Source organism: Sus scrofa, chromosome 16 (genome assembly GCF_054392235.1).
Source record: "Sus scrofa isolate SSC_HxYL_T2T_F1_AM1 chromosome 16, Sscrofa_HxYL_maternal_Yorkshire_Landrace_v2.0, whole genome shotgun sequence".
Classification (NCBI taxonomy): domain Eukaryota; kingdom Metazoa; phylum Chordata; class Mammalia; order Artiodactyla; family Suidae; genus Sus; species Sus scrofa.
In genome coordinates, this window is record NC_139398.1 from 42209807 (window position 1) to 42233624 (window position 23818).

The 23818-nt window shown below is 36.4% G+C and overlaps 1 long non-coding RNA gene and 1 other non-coding gene across 2 annotated transcripts in view; both read right to left on the reverse strand.

Annotated features, from left to right (window-relative positions):
• Nucleotides 1-3591: 3591 nt before the first annotated feature.
• LOC106506480 (uncharacterized) overlaps nucleotides 3592-23818 on the reverse strand; it is a 45908-nt gene continuing 25681 nt past the window's right edge. Inside the window, exons 2-3 of the long non-coding RNA XR_002339502.2 lie at nucleotides 9452-9516; nucleotides 3592-6722 (exon numbers count right to left, since the gene is read on the reverse strand). This is a non-coding gene — a long non-coding RNA (uncharacterized LOC106506480). The remainder of the gene's footprint in view (nucleotides 6723-9451; nucleotides 9517-23818) is intronic.
• Nucleotides 6425-6498, reverse strand: LOC146395532 (small nucleolar RNA SNORD28). Its single transcript, XR_014831632.1, has one exon. It is a non-coding gene; the product is annotated as a small nucleolar RNA SNORD28 (small nucleolar RNA).

Consider the following 23818-nt stretch of genomic DNA (forward strand, 5'->3'; position numbering starts at 1 on the left):
TAAATTAATAGTGACTTTTGCTCCTTCTTTTCTAAGACAAAAAAGAAATGTCATTATTTCACCTACTCAGAAATATACCTGAAATATTAAGATATATGTTGCAGTAGTCATAGCAATATCTTGATCTTGAGCTAGGAGGCTCTCACCACAGGTCTCGTTTTCATCACACATCTCCAAATCCTGACCTCCTATTTTTGGCCCAACTCAGATTGTAAAAATCTAACATCACCCTTTCTTACAGATCTTTCTCTCCCACTTCTGCCTTTTTGAAGGTTCTCTTATGCCTCTTACCTGTGGTCAAAGCTCCCTTTTATCACAGCACAATTTGTAAAGTGTTAGCTTCCAAGAATAGAAGAATCAAGTCAACCCAATTAAAAACCTGTATGTATCACAATTCTGAATCCCTTTTCAAAATTGACATCTCCTCAGTATGTATGCTTTCTTAATCTGTGTTCTTTTAAAGTTTTAAATGCCTGTAGTATTGTATTGCCCTCTGTTCTTTTCCCTGGAGCTCCTCTAAAATATGTCTGTTACGATTTTCTGGGAACAATGATTCTCAAGCCCCACGGTCTTAATAGAATCTCTCAAGGGCTATAAAAAATATTGTTGCTTGGGCCCAATTAAACCAGAACCTTTGGAGTGAGATCAAGGTGTGAGTTCATGTTTTAAATGTCAGAATTGAGAATTGCTATTTTGGGTCATGCATTGCTGCGAAAATGTCCCTCTCTTTTCCTTGAAAATGACAGCAACAGCAAAAACAACCCTAGAGCATAAGTTTAGCCAGAGGGACCCTAGAGCATAGGTTTAGCCAGAGGTGCCCTAGAACCTGGAGGGCTCCCAAGAGACAAATTTAGAAATCACAGAATTGAAAGACATAATTTAACCAAGGCTCTTTCCTCAGCTACTAGATACGTATTTATAGTCCTTGTTTCAGCTAAATCTCCTATGCCTGTAGGAAGTACCTCTTGCTCAAAATCAATGTTTTAGATGGTTGAAGATCAATGACTGTGTTTCTCTGATCTGCACAGAAGGCTATGGGGAGACGGGCAGAGTCAGGCATACCTTAATTGTCTTCTCACTCTGTCACCCAGATGACCCCTAAATTTTTCAGAGTAAACATGTTCTTTTCAAATTCATTAGTAAAGGGCCCAGAATTTCTAGCCAAACCCCTGCCATAGAGGCCCTAGGCACAGAAGGAGCATAGTGGGATAGCCTGTTGTTCTGAACTTGAGACTAGGTACCAGGTGACTGACTGACTTATCACAATATTGCTCTTAATTTTGAACACATCACTAACCAATCTGGGCCTCAGTTTCCTCACCGTCAAAGGGGTGTAAGATAAAGTGCCACATACACTTCCAAGGATTTTGTAAAAAGAGATAGTTTTACAGCTAAGTGCTTGAAAAACTATAATGTACAGTTCAAACGTAAAAGGATTTTTAGCACTGTGATTATTTATGAATGATGCGTTTGGTCCAATTTCTTTTATTTTTTTCTTTTAAACAGGATGTCTATGTTTGTTTGTTTGTTTGTTTTATAATTTTTTATGTCTTTTGTCTTTTTGTTGTTGTTGTTGTTGTTATTGTTGCTATTTCTTGGGCCGCTCCCGTGGCATATGGAGGTTCCCAGGCTAGGGGTTGAATCGGAGCTGTAGCCACCGGCCTACACCAGAGCCACAGCAATGCGGGATCCGAGCCGCGTCTGCAACCTACACCACAGCTCAGGGCAACGCCGGATCGTTAACCCACTGAGCAAGGGCAGGGACCAAACCCGCAACCTCATGGTTCCTAGTCGGATTCGTTAACCACTGCGCCACGACGGGAACTCCGGATGTCTATGTTTTTATTTTTTATCATTTTAGCCATGACACAGATGTTTCTGGGCCGGGATTGTAACCGGAGCCACAGCAGCAACTAGAGCCACAACAGTCACAATGCTGGACCCTTAACACTCTGAGCCACAAGAAAACTCCCTGGATTCTATTTTTCGGCCAAATTTTGTGGCAGAATGGAGTTTGGGAATTACAAACCAGGGAGAAAACAGTCTCACTGTGGTACATTTAATGATATGAACACAATGAAAATAAACAAAAGAATTTTTTAAAAAGAAGAAAAGAAAGATATCCTAGGTATTTGTGATGACAGTGAATATATGCGCGGAGGGAGGGTAAAGTGGGTTTTTTAAATTTTTGCTTTATTTACAAGGTATACCTCCTGCCAAAGTGTACTTATTCTCCAGAAATGGCTGAGTTTTTAAGTTGAATTCTTGAAACTCCAGAAGGAACATTTGTTGCTTCCTAAGCCAAAATAAAAATTCAATCTATCCTTATTACATTCTCCAGGGAAGTTTCAGCTCCTCAGTACAGCCCCTGGGACATGCTGCTGAAAGGCTGTTCGGCTACTCTAGACAAAAAGATTTCAAACTTCCCGAGATGCCACTATAGCTGCTCATTTCAGATATTTCTATGCAGGATGTTTTCATTCTCAAAATTTTTCAGAGACATGTTTTCCAAAGAGATCATTAATATCAAAATTCCATATCAGAAATTACTTGCTAATGAAGAGGTTAACCTCACAACCAACTTGGGTGGTTGTAAAATGTTTCATGAATACCTAAGGCTTCTGTCACAAACAAGAAAATGGTAATACACAAGGGATAATGTGTTGCAAAGCCATCAGGAAGAACTGTGTTGTATTTTATTCCTGCTACAGTTACTCCTCTGTTCTCTTTTCGCTCAACCTTTATGAAATTAGTCAATGCTATATTATTTTACTTTATGATTAACTTTGGAAGAGTGATTATAAACATTAATGAAAATGTTTCCTCCTCAAAGGAAAATCACACATTATTCAGTTTGCAGTTAACACTGGGTAAATACTATAAATTACATACTAATTTGAATCACATGATATTACCGTTTTCCTGAGTCAAGTGAGTCACAGTCTCATATGCCTACTCTCATATAGACTCTTATCAAGCACTTTGTCATATATCAGGTTATTTGTATTTCATTTGTAAATACCCATAGAAAAGGGTATGGGTATCTATGTCAGAAAAGGTTACCTAAGGTTTTTTTTCTACTTAATGTAAACATTTGCATTTTATGGCAATTAAATAGTATTTCTTCATGCTATGACCATTTCAAGTCTCTAAAAATATTTTTTCTTTTATGTCTTAACACTCTTCTATATGTCATTGATTTTAATTACATTTCTTGGATGTTAAAGAAAAATATCTTGTAGTTAGATATTTTGAACCAGAATGTTTCAACTTTTGCAGTTAGGGGCTCAATATATTATCTAGATACAAATATGCCACAAATTAGATAGCATTCTTATTTCCTTAATACCATTTTCAAATTGTGTTTATCCAAACTCAAAAAGACAAATCCCTAAATTTCCACTGCACCAGGTATTTAAACGAGTTCATTTTTAATATGTCAATCAATCCTACTTGTTTTCTGCCCTTCCCTCAATAGAAAAAGTGTTTAGAACTTATTTCACAATATGAAATATGAATTTCCCTTTAAGTTACTACTAGAAATCACAGATGTTAATAATGTCTAACAAAAATATAGTTAAGGTGCACATCTTTTACCACTGATTTAATTCAACTTTCATGACTTTCTTCTTACCACCACACCAACAGGGCCCCACAAATATTAAATAGCACAACATTATAACTCCTGTAGACTCAAATTGTCACTGCTTTTTCTGTTCCATTTTTTAGGATGTAGTTCACATTTCAGGATCATTTGTCTACCAAACCTTGTACAAAACTATGCTTTCAAAATGCTGAAATTCCAAAGAGCTCATGTTTCTGAGAACAATTCTGTAATTTCCCTTTACATTTCATAAGATTCTTTGTCAATATAATGAGTCCTCTCTTGCCCATCCCAATTTTCTGCTGCTTAATTTCAGTTTGTGCACATATAGAGATTCTTATTCTCTGTACCCTTCTCTTGGGGCTAATGTTTTTTTTCCTTACCTAGGAGTTTTATGTTGACTTTATCTAGTAGTTATGTAAACACTTTTACAGGCCAATTCTGCATTGCCCTGGTTCCAATTTCAGCAGCCCCTCAAAGATATTCATCCACAAATCTAACCCTTTCTTTCTTATGTAGTAGAATAGAATACCCTTGATATTTCTTTGCCTGTATTCATTTCCAACTGATCTCTCCCCATGGGAGGGGAGTAAGTGGGAATGTATCTTGGAGCAAAGAAGAGGGAGGGATAGAGGGTTGGGAAGGGGAAGTTGGTAAGGAAGGATGGAAGAGAGGAGCACAGAACATAGCTGGTGAATTCATTGCTTTCTCTGAGTCTTCTACTTACTAGGAGGACTCCTTTCCAAAGGTCCTCAAGACTAAAAGAAGGAAAGACATGAGGGGAAGCATTTGGAAAATGGTGACTGGAATATCAGTGTTGGGCTGCAAAAAGCTATGTAAAGAAGATAATGAAAGAAGAATATGGTACTATGTGCTCAGTTGTTCACACTTTTAGAGGATTTCTCCTCTCCCTCACCCACCCATGGCCTGGTTCCATATCTGATCTACTGTTAGAATTTGTCTCCAGTGGTTTTATTTTCTCTCTCCTTTATGCTGAAGCTCGACACCAAACTCTAAAACAGACTGACACTGAATTTTCCTAGTCATGAATTCATGTCTTCATAGCGTAATTTTGAATAACAACCACATAAATCCACACTGTTTTTGTGTTGAATTGTTAAAATAAAATTGGTTATCACAGATTAGTTATTTTCAGAAGCTGTTAACAGAATTAAACTGGGGTTGCTTCTGTAGTTGTGAAAGAGTAAAATATGTCTGTAACTGAAGAAGGACTGAAAATCAGCTTGGGCTGAAAAAGAAAAAAGTAGCCCTGCCTTCAATTTGGTTGGGAAGACAGACACAGATAAAGCCAACTGAAAAGTTGAAGGAAAACATTAATTTCTCCAATGTCAAATAGCTATAGAATGCCATCATGACCCCTCTTTATATGACCACTGCTTTGTTACTAATAATGCTTCCAGACCTGCCTTACTATCCTCACCCATCTATTAACTGGGATACTCAATTACTGTACCATTCTTACCTCATGATAGCACCCAGTCCCTAGGTAATCCCTGCTTCTCCTAATCCTGCTGCAGAAAAAGCATCCAACCCAGAACTGGTCTTCCTTTCTTGCAAGCTTCCTCAGAATCCTTCAGTAGGAACCTAAATCTTAAAAAGATGGCACCCTTCTGCCCTATGTAAAATGCTATCCGAGGTTCTTCTGGAGAGTGCACCCAAGCTTGCAAGTCAGTAAATGTGATTTTGTCAAATCACCTATTTGACTGTGGTAGACTGGCTGGTTGAGATTTAATAGATGTTAAATAAAAGTTGGAGAGTTTGAATGAGTTTCTTGGATATACGGAGTTTTAAAATAAGATTTCCCAAATGCTAGATGTAGTTTTGGCGGTATAAAAAATTTCAGAAAAAAAATATATCTTTTATTTTTTTCTTTTTTGTCCGCCCCCTGGCATATGGAGTTCTTAGGCCAAGGATCAGATCTGAACCACAGTTGTGACCTAAGGCACAGCTGTGACAACTCCAGATCTGCAACCCACTGTGCCAGGCTGGGGATCGAACCTGTGTCCCAGTGGTCCCAAGATGCTGCTGATCCTGTTGTGCCACAGTGGGAACACTAGAAAAAACATCTTTAAAAAAAATCAAAATCCTTTGAGACATAGTGAGATAAGTATCTGAGTGAAGTTTCACGACTTCTAAAGCTGACAACTTTCAATAATAAAAATGTCTTTCAATGATGAGAAATTAACTTTTCTAAAAGGCATAACAGTTTGGCTAAGAAGGAGTAAATTTCCATCGTGTTTAATTTTTAACAAGTTCAATGAACTCTGAGGTTTCTCTTCCCTATCAAACCTTGGATCTCCTTGGCAAATACCCAATACAAACATTTATTTGCCTTCCTTCTGCAAACAGGTACCATGTTTTACATATACCAGTAGTATTTGATTCAGAATAGTGCTCTAGGTATGACCTATTTCTGATATATCTACTTCAGTTTTATGAGTTGCAGTTTCAAAGCATGTCGTTTATAGCCGATGGGAAAAATCCTTTCCCACCATCTCATCTTTTTTCAAAATAGTCTTAAGTTGTTTAGATTGTTTACCAAATGCATTTTGTTAAAATGTGGTTAAATTCCAAATGAAAATAAAAATGCTTCCCATTGTAACTTTATAAAAAATAACATTAACTTCTAAATGAATTCTGAAACAACTGAATTTCAAGACTTAGTATGCCTATCTTTTTCAAATATTATTTTTCTCAGTGAAGTTTCTTATTTATATATACATACTTAATATTGTTACTGTTTTAAATGCAAGGTTTATTATTTTTCTTTCTTTTAAAAAAATGTTCATTAACAGAAACTGCCACTAGAACTCTAACATACTATTAACTGTAGTACCTCACAGATGATCATCATATCAATCCAATTTTCTGACCCATTATTTTTCTTAAAGATAATACTGATGACAGAAAAATTTAGAAAGAGCAAAAAATGTATATATCACCATACTCCTGATAGGCCATAGTATCGTCTTCTTATCGAAAAATAGTAACAATTATATCCCAGCTTCTTAAAAAGGTTCTACCTTCTACTCTTTCCATGTTGTGGTTGGCAGAATAATGGCCTCCAAAAGATGTCCATGTCTGCGTCTCCTGGAACCTGTGAATATGCAAAAGAAAATTAAGGTTGCAAATGGAATTAAGGTTGCTAATCAGCTGGCCTTAAAAATAGGAAAATTATCTTGATGGCCCTAATCTAATCACATGAGTCTATAAGAGCAGAGAATCTTTCTCAGCTTCAGTCTGAGAAGGATATGATGACAGAAGAAGGTCAGAGAAATGAGACATTAGAAGGCCTAGCCACTGCTGGCTTTAATCCAAGGAATACAAGTAAGTGGCTTCTAAAAGCTGGGAGAGGCTTCACACACAGAGCCTACAGAAAGGAATACAGCGTTGCCAACACCTTGATTTTTTTTCCCAGTGGGATCCTTGTCAGACTTCCGATCTACAGAACTACAACATAATAAATTGCTGGGTTTTGTGCCACTAAGTTTGTGACAATTTGTTATAGCAACAATCAAATCTAAACACATGACTTTCCATTGCTCTAACAGTATTAAGTAATAATGTCAAATTTGGGGTGGATAAAGAGACATTTAGGTCGAAAAAACAAATGAGGCTGCCCTCCATCAACAACAAATGATATAAGAATTCTCCACTTCATTAAATTTAATTAAATTTCTAATCTAATTTATTGATCTGGTTTCTAATGATACATTTTAATGCCTCATATTTCATTTTACTGGTTTTCTTCATTTATTTTTATTTGTTAGTTTCTTGACATACCATTTTCAAAGGACTGTACAAGATTTATCTCCAGCCATTTTTTAAGGAACTTTGAGGTGACATCTTCTCCTTTGGGTTCTTATTTGAAATATATAATTCTTTTAAAATACTGGCCCCTTCTCAGAGTTCAGAAGCTGTGATGTAGGTCGCAGATATGACTCAGATCCAATGTTGCTCTAGCTGTGGCATAGGCTGGCAACTCGTGGCAGCCAACAGCTGCAGCTCCAATTTGAACCCTAGCCTGGGAACTTCCACATGCTGCAGGTGTGGCCCTAAAAAGAAAAAAAAATATTGGCTCCATCTGGTAATTTTGCCATCATGTCTCCTTATACTTGCTATGACAATACTCAGGTCTTATGCACATATTCTTACTTTCATCATTTGACTTTTCTCAGATTTAAGGTCCATTTATAAAGATAGACTTAATAAGCAGTAGGTACAGCTAATGACATTGCCTCACTCTCAGTCTCTCTCTACAGATCCAGTAGTTGTGGGTAGTGTGAATATCAGTCATCTTCCTAGCAGCCCTTTTTCCTTCTTTCTGTAATACAGTGCTTTTAGACTATAAATCACAGTGTACCACTCCCTCCTACCTAAAAGGTAGTAAATAAACCAAGATTTTTTTTTCTCTCCTGGGAATCTGAACTTTGCATAGAATGCTATGGTGGTGTTGTGTTGTGGCACTCAAACGGAACTGTCTCTGGATTTCCAACTGAAATGCTGAAAGCTGCCGTAATTCTATTTTTTTTCAAGTCTTGGTTATTCTGTTGTCCCTTCTACTGTGTGAGCTATGCAACATCGTCCTTTTAAATGCATTCGTTTACTTAATTTAACCAGATCTAGTTTCTAATCAGCCTCAGAGTGATCCACAGAAGATTGCGATCAAGATAATATATAATATCCTCACCTATTTTTGTGTATTAGTGCAAAAGTGGGGGGGGGGTAAGCTTTTATTTTTATTTATTTATTTTTTTATTTTTGCCTTTTAGGCTGCACCTGAGGCATAAAAAAGTTCCCAGGCTAGGAATCAAATAGGAGCTATAGCTGTCAACCTGCACCACAGCTCACGGCAACGCCAGATCCCAGACCCACTGAGCGAGGCCAGGGATCAAACCTGCATCCTCATGGATAGTACTTGGATTCATTTCTGCTGCGCCACAGCAGGAACTCCAGTGCAAAAGTGTTTATGTGCTATCTTAGTTAAGAATCTTTTAGTTCTACTGTAAGACTGGAGATAATAAGGAGAAAGAAAATATGTGAAATAAGTATGAAAAATAAGAATAAGAACACACTCTGGAGGGATCTCTCCAGTGACTCCATTGTTACAAAATGTTTCTTCCAGTTAACTTAAGTTTTCTCCAGAGTAAGGATGCACCTTGGCAGTTGGAGTGAGATTGATGAGGTGGTATACATTTTGCTTCCTATTTTGTAGTGGGGATGTCAGCAAACTTATTTCCCAAGTTAACCCTATGTAACTCTCAAATCGAGTGAAAGGTTCTAGCAGCCATGTGTCTATGTCAACTCACTCCAGCCCTTGAGTGCTCAATGGTGACATATAAATGAGGAAGACTTCTATGTAATGTGGCCTAATGGCCTACATGGCAAACCAGGGCAAAGACATCCAACAGCAAGTAAACGAGTGGTGCTGAGTTCTTGGGAAGGGGGGTGGGGAGAGCCTGAATGACATTGGACGTACTAAGTGATAGACATTATGAAATAAGATTTAATAGTGAATCTGTTCTTTTGGACAGAGAACCTCTCTCTAAACAATTAGAGGACCCACTATCTTGATTCCCCCACACCAGAGTGAACATTTATAAGTTGCCCCATCCTTTTTGCTGGAATTAATCTGTTAAGAGAAAAATTTCAGTGCCCAGACATCAATGCATATACAACTTCCATTTACCCTGAAGGGAGACTATAAGAATTTTTTGAAAAGTTACTCAGGCTTCGCTGAGAATCTAAAGGAAAGTTGAGATCCCTAACCTGCAGAATGTCTGAAGCCAGGATGACAGAGAAACTGAGAGGCAGCAGTTCACGTACCTTCCTTCTGTGGTTCTTCTAGGAATTGAACTTCATTCACCAAGCTAGGGTGTTTTGTGATCTCCCTATGTGAGAAATGGATGTGACAAGGCTTTAGAACAATCAACAGTGAATGTTTGGTAGCCAGAACAACACATCCTATCCAGGACCCTCAAAGCTGTAACATTTTCTAGTTTCAGTGTAGTGCTTCTTTTCTCCTTTATATTCCCTCTTTTGCCAACTAAACTCCCTTACCCTGATTTTCACTCTCCCTGCCTTTTGTTTTCTGTTTCCTAGAGCATTGCATTGAATTCTATAATTTTGAGAATTATTTTATTATCTTTTGTTTAATTTTTCTCCTAAAACCTTTATTATATTTTTAAATTATTTTATTATTCTCCAAATTTTTAAAAGTCAAAAAGGCTCAATGGTTTTCTCCCCAGTGCTTTCTTTTATATATATGATATATGAAGTATAAAAGCAAGTTACAAAAACTAAAGGGAGTACATCTTATTTTTATAGAAATAAAGTGTATATAATAAATTTATACACCAAGACTAGATGTAACTACCAAGTTGCAAAACAATTTAAAGGAAAGAACAAGAGCATAAAGTCAAATGATACCACAAAGGATGCAATCAACCAAATCCAAAACATGGGAAATTCTTCAGAATAATAGACCTAATTTCTTCAACAATAAAAGTCATAAAACTAAGTAGAAGGAGAAGCAATGATAGACCTAAAAATTTGACTTGTCACAAAATCCGTATTCGTATCCTCATTCCCAAACAAACAAAACCCAACTGTTAAAATACATTTTTGAGAAAATCAGAGAAATTATATTAAGTAATAATTAATTTTGCTGTGTATGACAATGGCGCTGTGACAATATATATATTTTTAAACCTGTCTGTTCGAGAGGCACAGTGAAATATTTTCTGGTGAAGTTTATAATAGGCAATTTTTTTTTTTAAGGCCACACCTGCGGCACATGGAAGTTCCTGGACTAGGGGTCAAATCCAAGCTTCAGCTGCCAGTCTACACCATAGCCATAGCAACATTGGATCTGCAGCAATGCGGGTCCTTAATCCACTGAACGAGGCCAGGAATCAAACCTACATCCTCAAAGACACTGTGTCGGGTTCATAACCGGCTGAGCCACAACGGGAACTTTCTGATAGGTGAAATTTGATTTAAAATATTTCAGTACCACTTGTCACACTGTATGTGTTGGGACAGAGTGAGGCAATAGATAACAAGATTGTCAGAATGTTGATAATTGTTAAACATGCGTGGTCCTACAAGGGGATTCATTATATTCACCGTCTTATAAATTTTTGAAAATTCCCATAGTAAGGGTGGTGAGTTTAGAGGTGATCTCTCCTTTTCAGTATTTTCTAATTTTTTTTTTTTACTATAATGAATAAGTACTATCTGTCCAACAAAAATTTTTAGATGTTTTAAAGGTATGTCCTCTACTTTAAGTGTATTCCTATTTCTGTTGGAATTTGTTCATCTTTAATGTGCTACTGCCAGTTTTTCAAGTTTTGAGAAATGAATTTTGACATTATCAGGAAAGGTGCCATCTTCCATCACAAGGCAGTTTTAAAGTTCAATTGAGATAACATTTCTGAAAATACAGTGTAGCCATCACAGTTTTATCCAGATGTATTGGTATTTGTTATTGACTTGCTACTTGCTTTTCTTTTTGGTTTTCTCTCTTTTCTTGTAGCAATCCAATCTGTTAGTGCATATATACAATCCATGGACTTTTATCTTATGTCCTGTTGTATTGCTTGTATTTTGCTATTATTTGGCTTCAGAAGTTGTTTTACTTAATTCTACTCTATTCTCTTTTCCCTGAGATGCAACTAAAATCTCCTTTGAATAACTTCTAGATGCAAGGGAAATTATCTTCAAATAACACTTCATATTTACCTTAAGAATATGCCATTAGAAAATCTCATTGCCTCCTCTCAAAAGAAAACACCACATTCTCAAGAGGTGAATGTAAAATATCTTGGTTGCATGGAAAATACTGAATAATGATAATAATAGTAATTTTCTTTCCCTTCCACTGCCTTCAATTTCTTGCTTTCTGCTGCTTCTGCTGGTCTCAAGTCCTATCATTATTTCCCTGCCACTGTTCTTCCAGGCCTTAGGGTCCATTGCATTGGGCCTGTTAACCTCATTTCTTTGAGCCTTTTCCGTTTTGATTTATCCCTATATTATCTTCCTATTTCTACCTTTCTACTGCTGGATGTAGATAAAACCTCTTTCCTAAACAAAAGCCATGGTATCGGCCCTTTTTTCTTTATGAATCTTGTTTCATTTGCAGCCATGTTGTCTGTCTGTTTTCACACTACCTCTATCAACAGAAATCTATTTTCTTTGTTTTTGGTCTCATTTCTGGAGCCTCTACTCATTGTACAACACAGTATCATGTGGCTTTAAAAAAAATAACAATCGTTAGGGCAGAAGTAATTTATTTAATTTCCCATTTTATTTTTTGGTTTGAAACTGGACTGTTTGTGTCCCTCTTACTTTTTTATGACTAGTTACTCAGAACCTACAGAGCCTAAAAGGGACCCCGGGGGATTGTAAATGCAACTCCTTCATTCTAATGAGAAATCAGAAGCTCATGTTTCTTGGTTTCTGGTCTAATACTAGGTCTAATACTAGAATCCCTTCATAACACCTCAATTCATCATACATTTTTATAGTCCAGGTTTATATTTGCATAATACTATTGCCTTTGCTGTAGGCGTTCACAGCTATCTTCTCATTTGCATATAGTTAAAAGCCACTACATCTAATCATATCAGCCACTACCTTGGGATATTTTTGCCTTGTGACTGCACCTCCTTGCTCTAGGCCCTCAGGTAACAGCACCAAATCTTGCATTGTTTTTTCTTTAATGCTTTCTCATCCTCTAGGAGAGATGTGCAGAATATATATCCTTTTAAAATATTATCTTAATAAACATCACTCGGGGTGGAGGGAGGTGGATGAGTAAAGGAAGGGGATACTTCCCCCCAACAAACCAACCAAAAACCTCTTGCAAAGAACTATGACACAGTCTGGATGAAGGAAGTCCTCTTCACAACAGAAGCATAGTAGCCCAGAAACTCCTACATATAACCTCACAGTACTTTCTGTTACACCTCATCGTTTTCTAAACTTTTTCACACACTGTCTCTCTGTTCCTTCTCTGGGGTACCCCATCCTACTCTAAACATAATTCTTTTTTTCTAGAAATTAGTTAGGTCCTTTTCTTCCAAACATGCAGACTTTTTTCTTTTCTTTCTTTCTTTTTTTTTTTTTTTTTTTTTTTTTTTTTTTTTTTTTTTTTGTCTCAGTTCGCCTATGTCAAAGGGACTGGAGGAAAATAAAACCAGTTCTGTTCCTTAAGCCTGCAGAATCAATAGGAGCAGAAATGACGTTTTTCACCTAGATATTCTTAGCATCTTGCATTGTTCCTGCCACATGCAGGTGCTCAGGGTGTGTGGATCAATGAAGAATTGATAGGCCATGTGGAATTTCCATGGCGTACCCACTTTCCACATGTTCTCATGCAGCCCACCTTCCTCTAGAATGTGTTGTTCTACCCAGTTTAAGTAATTTAGCAGCTGCTTTTAGACACATGTATCATTTAGACCATGTTGCCTCCATCTCACCAAGCATCTCACAGCCCCCTGAAGGAAAGCAGGGGATTTTTACCAAAAAAGTGGTTGAGAGAAATGAAGCCATTTGTTGAAAATCACATAACAAGTTGGTGACATATCCTGAACTAGACAGAACTCAAGTCTCTGGCTGAGAGTTCAGTGCTCCATTCATTTAGACCACACTGCTTTACAGGAATAATAAAAATTCCCATAGTGCAGTCTGACTAATAAGATAATACTGAGACAGATCCATTGCCCAGAAAGCATTTGACCACACGTCATCCTGGTCCCCTTCATGTGCTTTGTTTATACACTTTACGTGGGTAGCGGGCAGATAGCACAACAGCTGTCAGAAGGAATTGAGGCCACAGTTTTATGTTCCTGAATGTGTTGAGTCATTTCCCTTAGTTCACACTTCTGCCTCACTCTGTCTTCTGAGTTATTATCATGGCTTTAATCTCGCTTTTATTTTGACAGTTGGGATTTTTGTAGCCATTATCCAAATGAAATATTGATTCTCACTTATGAGCTTTAATCCTTCCCCAATGGAATTGGCTATTTATTTGATACAGTAGCTAAACCAGTAGGATTAGAAACACTTTTATGAAGACATTAAAAGGTTGTTTACAAAAACGACAGTTAATTTACAGAAAATAGAAACTGAAACTTGAGATGATTGCTATCAGCTTTCTCTAATGTGTACTCAGCTCTTTCCCCTTGTGATGTAAATTAAAAGCTTTTTTTAAAGAAGACCATTACCATTCAGGTGAGAAAAAGCAGCCAAGTCACCGAATTAGTTGGTAAACTTATGATTTCCGGGCTCCAAGTATTTTTATATTCTTTGTAATATAGTTGTTATTTCTTTGGGCCTTTCTCATATTGTACTTAACTAATCCCCAGGTAAGGAAACTCTGCCTAAGACAATTTCTCAATTATTTATTATTACCTGATAAAAACTCAGCTTCTTTTATATGTATTAGTAGTAGTCTAAAAATGACAGCTCTCAATGAACAGGATGAATCAGTTTGGGGACCAGAGACTCAAGTAATCACCATTAGGGAAACTAGCAAATAGTAGAAGCCTACTCAACTAGAGGGAAGGCAGGCAGGGCTGCGTCATGAAAATATTGGGGAAGCTTGTTGGAAGGGCAAGGGCTAATGCCGTTGATCTTTACACTTGTAAAATATTTTGCTTCTTGCTTCTGCTTGAATGCCCTTTGTCATTTATTATGACTGGATTTATAGTTCCAATAGGGTTGTACCTAGGGTTTTGACCATAGTGAGAACAAACAAATCACTGGATGGAGCTGAAGCCATAGATAAATGACATGGTAGGGATTCATGCACAGATTTGCTCTGTTGCCCTTTCAGATTTCTCTTACCATCAATCCATCTGGCTGGTGCTCTCTGAAGGTCATCAGAGGTCAATATAATTTCAGTAAGATTTTAACTGAAGGATGACCTTAACATTCAGTGACATTCAGCCCTGTTTATAAGTGAGAAGCCACACCCCTTGTTGAATGGTCACCTTGTGCATGAGTCACCCAGTTTGTGTCACGTTTCCCAACAGTGCTTATGCTCTGCTACATTAACCACTATTTCCATAGCCCAGCACCACCCGCCCCACTGATGATCCAAACAATCTGAATTATTTCTCTGTCTTTGTCAAGGCCCTCTCATTCCTTGCCTTTGTGTTCTTGCATACACTGTTTCTACTTGGAATGTCCGTATATAGCTACTTTATTTTCCACTTCATCATTCCATCATCCACATGCTCTATAAATTATCTATCATCAGAACTGATCTTACTTGACTCTGCTTCAAAATGCTTTCCCTGAACTCCCCCTGAATTAACAGTTTTCTCTCCTAAATTACCATTTGTCATACATTAGTGCACACCTTCTCTAACTGTCATGAAATGGACTAGATGTGAAGAAGTTGGAACTTGAAATGAAATCTGTACTTATAAAGCAGACTCAGGGAGAATAGGCCTGGCTGGAGGTGATGGAGAGTTTAGATGATGTTTTCAGAATCCAAGGATGTTAACAACCAAAAACCAGTGCAAACCCAGGCAAACTATCTGTGCAGGGCCTAAAATTAGGTATTTCAAAGAGTAAAACTGACTTGAATTGTGTTAGAAATTGTGTTAGTAAATAGAAGGTGGACAGGCAGAGGTGTGGTACAAAACTACTGGGAAAAATGGCTGAGATATAACAAAACTAACACATGGCCCAAGTTGTTAAGAAATTAAGCCTCTTGCTGAGTCACTGAATCAATTATAGGGGCATAAGACAACATAAGAACATAGATTAGATCAGGGTTAGCAGTGAAATAATATTGAGTTCTGAAATAATGAGCTAGAAATATTTAAATCTTTCTTGCCAAAAGTAAAGGTAAATATAAAGGACATTTATTGGTTCTGGGTGAATTTCAGGTCCTTTGTTAGGAAGACTAGAAAAAAAATATTCTCTTCCTCTGAAAGTGAACAGTGAAGCATAAAATCCCAAATATAGCTGCAGGTTCCATCACCTACTGATTTGTGTGTATGGTGCATGAAAAGAAGGCTCAGAAACAAAAGCATATGGAAACACATAGAAGGCGGCATTTACTTGCAAAGAAATGTGAGAAAGTCAGACTTCAGAAGAGCCAGCCCAACAAATTAAAATACAGAATGAGTATTTTAAAGCAAACAAACAATATTATGAAGATTATCAAGCTCACATTTGTGTATTCATGGTAGAAATCAGGATTTTATTTTTTTCTTTTAAGGGCTGCATCTGCAGCATATGGAAGATCCCAGGCTAGGTGTTAAATCAGAGCCAGCCTATACCACAGCCACAGCAACGCCAGATCTGAGCCACATCTGCGACATACACCACAGCTCAAGGCAACACCAGATCCTTAACCCATTGAGTGAGGCTAGGGATTGAACCCACACCCTCGTGGATTCCAGTCGACTTCATAACCTACTGAACCCCAATGGGAATGCCCTAAATCAACCAATTTTATCATGGTTACCATATTCACAAAGTTCATGACATTTCTTTAAACAATAGCATTGCAGAGGTCAACTATAGAGTCGTCTTCATCAAGAAGTTAGCAACTTTAAAGAAATACTCAGTGACTAAAACTAGACAGTGACTTTTATTTTTATTATTTATATCATAGTGAAGTGTGAGGGGGTTTTTTTCTTTTTCTTTCTTCACTGGTGGGATGTGATACATGTGCTTACAACAGTGGCAGTGCCAGGTGTCACTTCTGCTTTTACAGTCCTCCTTGTGGTCAAGTTTTCTCCCCTATAGGACATATTTGTCTACCTGCATTTGCTTAACAATTTTCTCAATCAGTATTATTGATTTTATATTTTACTTTGACTCCATTTAATTTGCATAGATGTAACAAGAAACATTGATCAATAGATAATTACTTCTTTGTTTTTTTTAAATTGAATAATATGATACTATGATTCAAGAGTTCACTTCTGTCATTAGGTTTGTAAAGCCCTATGATTTTCATTTATTTTTATATGTTTATTAGCTCAGTTGAGAGCAAACTAGCCCATCCAATTCATCCCGCCTGATTTCATCTACAATATTTGTAATATTAAGTGTGTCCTTTTTATAAAAGATAACCAAATTTCTCACTGTTCTGCCCTGCCAAGAAGTGACATTCTTTCCGACCTCTAGGGCTAAGAGTCCCAAGTTCATAAGCAAGTATCAGGTCAGGTTCCTGAAGAATGTTGTAGGGATCACTTCTGCATGCAAAACATAGAACTTGTGTTTATTATTGGATCTGTCATCTAATTAAATGGAATTTGTAGCACAGTAATAGTAAAAACTTGATTTTTCCAATGATATTCGTGTAGAAAAGAAGACCAGTTCTTATGGAACCAACACAAATAACTGCACTATCATGAAACATAAAGGTCTTTATTAAAAGTAATTTGGGGGGAGGAGAAGTAATTTTGTATAAGGTTTAACCATTATAACCGATTTATGAATGTTTTAATAGACAAAGCCAAATGTTGCACATTATAATTTTTTACAAAATCATTATTTGTATTTTTTTCTTAGCAACTTACAAGTTTCAATTCTGTATGAAGAACTTTCGTAAGGTACTTTTTTCTCAACATTGAGGACTCAGAGTCAGAATGCTCCATTTAGTTTCTGCACATTTAGTCTCTTAAATCGAGGGTTAGAAATAGATTCAGAAGAAAGAAAAGGGGTTTCTTTCATGCTCATTAAAATAGAAAATTAAATTAACCCCAATTAAATCGCTTTATTAAGTCTCTTTAGTCCCAAGCAATTACTTCTTTTACTTGTCTTGAGCTATGCAGTCTACCTTCATGAATTCATCTGCTTCTACATTACAAGTTTTGGAAATCCTGACTCATTCACTTGGTATAGTCAGAATATTGTTTATGAGAAGGTCAGCTCATTCGGGAGGGCAACATCCATGAGTCAATTTCCTGTGGTATCAAGAATATCTACAGTGTCTGGTGCATTTCTTACTGAAGTTCTTTTGATATTGCTTCTAGAGGCCTTTAGGTTTGTTTTAAAGAGAAAAGAGATGTTGATAACAAGACTGAAAGGCCTGGCTTATTTGGTGTTGTAGCAAGCAATATCACAATGGAAGAGAATGAAATTCTCTTTTGAGGTGTAATACATATTCATTTAAGAAAACTTTTATCAGCGAATACTATAAAGGAACAAGCATTGTAAGGACAGTTGGAGAATTCTGATATATCTATAGGCCCTTTAAATTCACCCCATAAAATATATATTATCATTGGCACCAGTTGATATGACTATTTTAAAAAAAATTAATTGGTGGATATGTATTGTACCAGTCTTTGCACATGACCATAAATATGTCTTTATCCAATCTGAAAAGTACATAATTATTGCAACATAGCCGTAATAAATCATGCATAATTATTGCAGTTAAGTAATCTAGGACTATTCAAAATTAGGTTTTCTTATATTGTGAGCTTGAAAAGCAGAACAACTCCCACTAAAATATTGTGCTAATTAAGAATATGGACAATGCAAAAATATGATCTTTATTTCTTATTTCTTCTTGCATATGGCTAGAAAGCAGAGCTTTGGGGCTGTCCAATGGTTATCTAGGAAACCTAAAAATATTGTATGCAGAAAAGACATCTTGATAGTTTTACCATTTTGAGTTGGAGGGTTAAATTTTGGAAAAGTGGTCTCAAAAAGAGTATCGACAATAGAGTTTGCAGGGTGAAGGACCCTGACATCAGGAATCTCATGTGGGCTCCCAACTCAGTTCAGCATCCCAGCTGCGATGGATCCACACTGGGAAAGCACATCTTCTAAAAGGACAAGAGTCTCACCTAGTCCCCTGCAATTCCACCCCAGGCTCTTTTACCCCTGAGCCCACTTTCCCCTTGAATGTCTGTCTAGGGATCAGGTACTGGAGCTTAAGCTGAGAGTTCATCTGTGAAGGGCAGAATTAAGTAAATGCATCTTCTTCTAAAGCCCTAAGTTTGGTTCCAGGTGTCACCACCAGTGATTTTCCAGCAGAGGTAGTAGAAACCTTGGACAATAGCAGCCAGACACTCCCCCAGAGGGTCTGTGGGTCTGGGCTTTCCCAGTATCAATGAGGGGGAAAGTTCATGTAAATGTGTCCCTACTTTAGGCTGTGTTTATGTGTGGGTCTCTGAACACAGGCAGCAGGTGGTGGGACACTTCTTTGAAAAAAAAAGAAAAGAGTCTTCAGATGACAGTTATTCTGCAAATGAAGAGAAAAGCAAATTATCCCAAATGACCAGGAAATCTAGAGCTTCCCCTTTGTCCCCAGAGGGTTCCCAGCTTTGTGACTGTAGCATCCAATGACCTTTACAAGTTAAAGAACAGAAGAGGTCAGAAAATGTTCCTTTGTTTTATTCACATGAGAATTGTTGCCCAGGGATTAGTCATAGGAGCTGTGTGTTCGCTATTCTACAAGAATTACATTAGACCTCAGTTCCTCTGTGTGACCACAAAATGAAGCTACTTACTGGGAACAGGAAGACAAGAAGTTCTGAAAACAATTCCTTATGAAGAATGAATTTTCAATATGTAGTAAGTTACACTGCATAAGTATCAGAATTCTCATAGTCTTGGTATATAAATCTCAAAGTTTTTAAGTAGTTAATTTTCAAATCAACAATCATAAATAGTAAACTTAAAGATATCCTTTGTGTCTTTCAGAATTTGACACAATTTTCTGACTTACAAATTGTTTACTTTCTGGCAGAAAATAATTTGTATTATGCCAAACCAATCTGAACATTAGTAGTTACCTGTACAATAAAAAATGCAGAAAATGTTCCTATTTTCTATATCTAGTTAAATGCATCATACTATTAATCAGCTTAATTCTCTCCAAATAGGGCAAAGTAATTAAGCCTTTCTCAACTCCATTTTTAACCAAAATGACATCAAAGGGGAATGGTCATGTTATTTAAAGCTGGTCCACTACTCTGCACTCCACTCTTACATGGAAATTTGATTATTTTACCACAAATGTTGTATCATTTATCATCTGTGCTTAGTTTATGCACCTCTTGAAAGACTTTCTAAGACTATAGAGATGTGTTGCTACAAATTTCTATTTCCTCAGGTGGCAGTATTGTCCTGAGTGTGAAAGAATGGTGTCCAAAGGGCTATTTCTAATCTAGCAAGGCACTGAAAAAGAAAGCAGAGGTGCTAAATGTGAAGTATACTTGTGACCTCAAGCTCTCTAATTGCTCTAGGCTTCTGAAAAAATAACTAGACTTTCAGTGCGATAAGTAGTCACAACTGTCTTGACTCAGGCTTACTCTTTAACACTCCAAGCCTAGGGGGGAAAAATAAATAAATTTGAAAAGAAATATCAGAGGATGTAAATATGAATATATGTTGTAAGCTCCTAAAGACAATGAATAATTAAAGGCATAAGATAAGCACAAGAGTAAGAAACACTGATAATTAGAAGCAATAAGACAAAATGATTATTAAAAATGAGATTTTGTTAAAGAATTATTCAAATACATAGCAAAAGCAAAAACATTGAGTGTCTCAACTAAATGAAGAAGCTTGCTCTCTGAAAGACAATAACTTTACTGTTCTTGCTAAGAGCAGGCTAGTATAGAGATTGGCTTATCGCACTATCAAAAACAAAACCCAAATACTATTATTTTTCTTAGATCATCTAAATAAGATATTGCAATAAGAGCTTCGAAAGCCCTTTTACATTTTATGTATAAACTCATTAAAATTAAAGCAACTTAGTCAAAAAAATACTAAACATTGATTTGCACGTTTATTCTCATTATATGCAAGCATTATGTAACATAAATAAAGTTTACTTCCCTCAGATATTTTCCAATTGTTACACATTCTCAAATTTGTATTTTAAAGTTTAATTTGGCATTATGGCAGAACCATAACAATTTTACTTATAAAAAAAAATTGTTCCTTTTTGCCCTGATAAAGAAAACACATTATCTTGCATGCATTTGCCTATATTCACACTGACTTAATTTCTTAAAGTAGTAAAAATTAACATGTGCACCAACAGGAGCTAAAGACATTTGTACACACTACTCATTCTCTTATCTGACATCACCCTATATCATAACAATAAGGTATGCTGATATATTAAAATTTTTGCTTGTGTATCCAGAGATTATTTGTGAATTATCTCAATGCAATATTAATACAAGTTCTTAAAATTAAGTAGTATATTAAAATTTAATTTAAGCTGAAACATTACAGAGAAACAATAATTACTTTAAAATTTTGTTGGATATGAAATTTAAAAAGTTTTTTCCAGGAGTGTGTGATTTTACCTAAATGGTATAATGATTTGTAACCCTATCTCAAGTTCCAAGAACAAAACTTTTTTAAAAGACAGTAATTATTATATTCGTTTATGTTGGACCATAAAACCAACAAGGGCATTTAGAGGCTTCTGATTAATTAGGGTATAGTATAAAATAAAAAAAATTCTAGCATTAATTCTAACATTGTAATAAAATCAGGAAGAAAACTTAATTTATTTCCACTCAAACTATCAAACCATATGCATTTATTCAAGAATTTCCCATGATTAGAAATGTTAGTAAACTTTATCTTAACTAAATAGAAAGACACTTCAGTTTCGTTTTAAAGTAGCAAAGTCTTTAGCATTATTCAGTTCCTTTTATCACTTGCCTTCCTTTGCTTCTTATCATCTCACATAGCTACGAAGTCCATTAATTCAACTCAGAACTAAATATATAAGTACTTTTTCCTCTAAAGTACATACAGTTTGGTAAGTTACCTGTGAGATAAGTCAATGAAAACAGGAGCTTCATTAAATTTGAGATTTTTTTCCCTAATTTATTAATTTTCTCCTGAGATAGCAAAATATCTAAGAATTTGTCCAAAAGTTATTTACATCACCCAACAGAAGGTCACTGTAAAATTCTTGGCCAGCGATGATTTTCTCCCTATTTTACTATGTACCTTTATGTACTGTTTATTTATAGTCCTTATCCAGTCAGACTGTGGGTCAAAAGAGGAACATAACTGTTGAGATTTGGTAATACCTCATTGTTGACATACCAAAAGTCCTCCCATCTTGCTTTGACTCATTTTTAAATTTCTGTGAGATTTTCCTGTATTCTTTTAAGAGAAAGGAGAAAACTATATACTTGAAATGCTTTAGAATTTTCAGAAGGAGATGGAACTCTAGATAAGTCAAAGCAACAATTCCCTCTGCAAAATATATCCAGGCTCATCAAATGCTTGGTTTAGGTAAACCAAGCAAAACCCTCTCAAATGTTAGAACTCTCCATTTTACAAGCCAAGCGAATCTCTCTTCATTAGTTATTGCTTCAGCACTGAGTGTGCAGGAGAATTATCTGGAAGGAAGGTTTTTTAAAATACAGATTCCTTGGCACTCAGTTGGCAATAAGTGCTTCAATAGGCAAAGCCGAGAATTTGCATTTCTCATAAGTTCCCCTGCAATGCTGATTAACCCCTTGGACCAGGGACTACTTTAAGAACCACTGTCCTACAGTGTCCCCAAAATGACCAGTTTTTGTGTCTAATAAATCTTCCAATGATTCCTGAGAAAGAAAAAAAAAAAATGAAAGAGTAGTAACTCCTAAAAACAGACCACTCTAAAGACTAATTAACTTGTTTTCATAAAATAAGAATAGGGAAAAACTTACTTTTTATTTTATACCCACAAAAAGCTTTACAATTTCATTCATATGTCAGAAGAAAGCACAGAACAGGAAAATTCACTGACTCACATTTCAAAGTATGGCTCTTCACTCCAGTGAGCATAACAATTTTGAACTCATGTTTTTGTGCCAAAAAAAAAAAAACACCCCAAAAAACAAACAGATTCCTTGGCACTCAGTTGGCAATAAGTGCTTCAATAGGCAAAGCCCGAGAATTTGCATTTCTCACAAGTTCCCCTGCAATGCTGATTAACCCGGCTGATTAAACAAACAAAAAACCTCAGAGGATGCTAGGAGGTATCAAAATCTTCAACACAAATGTTCCTGTTGTGGCTCAGTGGTAGCGAACCTGAACCTGACTACTATCCATGGGAATGTGGATTCAATCTCTGGCTTTGCTCAGTGGGTTAAAGATCCAGCATTGCCATGAGCTGCAGTGTACTTTGCAGATGTGGCTCGGATCCTTCATTGCTGTGGCTATGGCCTAGCTACAGGATCAACTTGACCCCTAGCCTGGGAATTTCCATATGCCTCGTGTGCATTCCTAAAAGGAAAAAGGCAAAAAATAAAACAGAACAAAACAAAATAACAAAAAAAATTCAATACAAATAGACCAAAAAATAAATAAAACTTAACCGAAAACAAGGCAGTATAAAAAGACTATCTGCCAGATTCCCTAACACTTGCATCCAAGAGAGAATGCCTCCCTGACATAACACAAAATCGAAGAACTGTGGTCTGACAACAAAGTTCCAAGAGTCTTAAGACACAGAGGCCCAAAATCAGAATGGCTGGGTTATTTAGACTTAAGTAACATCACATGTGATTATCTACAGCCCAGTCCACAAGCTTCAGACCATGCCAGTCTCACTGGTACTTTATTTTGTTTTCTGTTTTTGCTATTCAAGAATTCTAAAAATTTGGAATTTTTTCCTTTTCTCTGAGGAGGGCATAAATGATACAGTAAAGATTTTATTCTTGCTTCCTTGAAATTTTGTTGAGAATTCCAGAGTAAAAGAATCCATCACTTCCCATTTATTTTTTCCTAATCATACAAAAACAGGGATGTATTATCAAGTTCTTCATTGCCCCAGCTCAGGCTACCATAGAGGGCAAATTGGAACCGGTGCCCCCAGGGCCAACAAAAATAGGCTGCATACTGAGTTCCCTGGTGGCTTGGCAAATTAAGGATCCAGGGCTGTCTTTGCTGTCGCTCTTGTCACTACTGTGGTACAAATTGGATCCCTTGTCCCAGAACTTCTGCATGCCACAGGCTTGGAAAAAAAAAAAATAGTTTGCACAAAATGATTCACTATGTTGTTTTAAAAATTTTAAGGAATTTGGGGGAAGGATCAAGATGGTGGAGGAGTAAGACATCGAGCTCACCTTCTCCCACAAACACGTCAAAAAAACACATCTACATGTAAAATGATTCACAAAGAATTTGAAGGAATTTATGTTTAAATTTTTACCCTTTATAAAATCTGTGATTTTTTTTTTT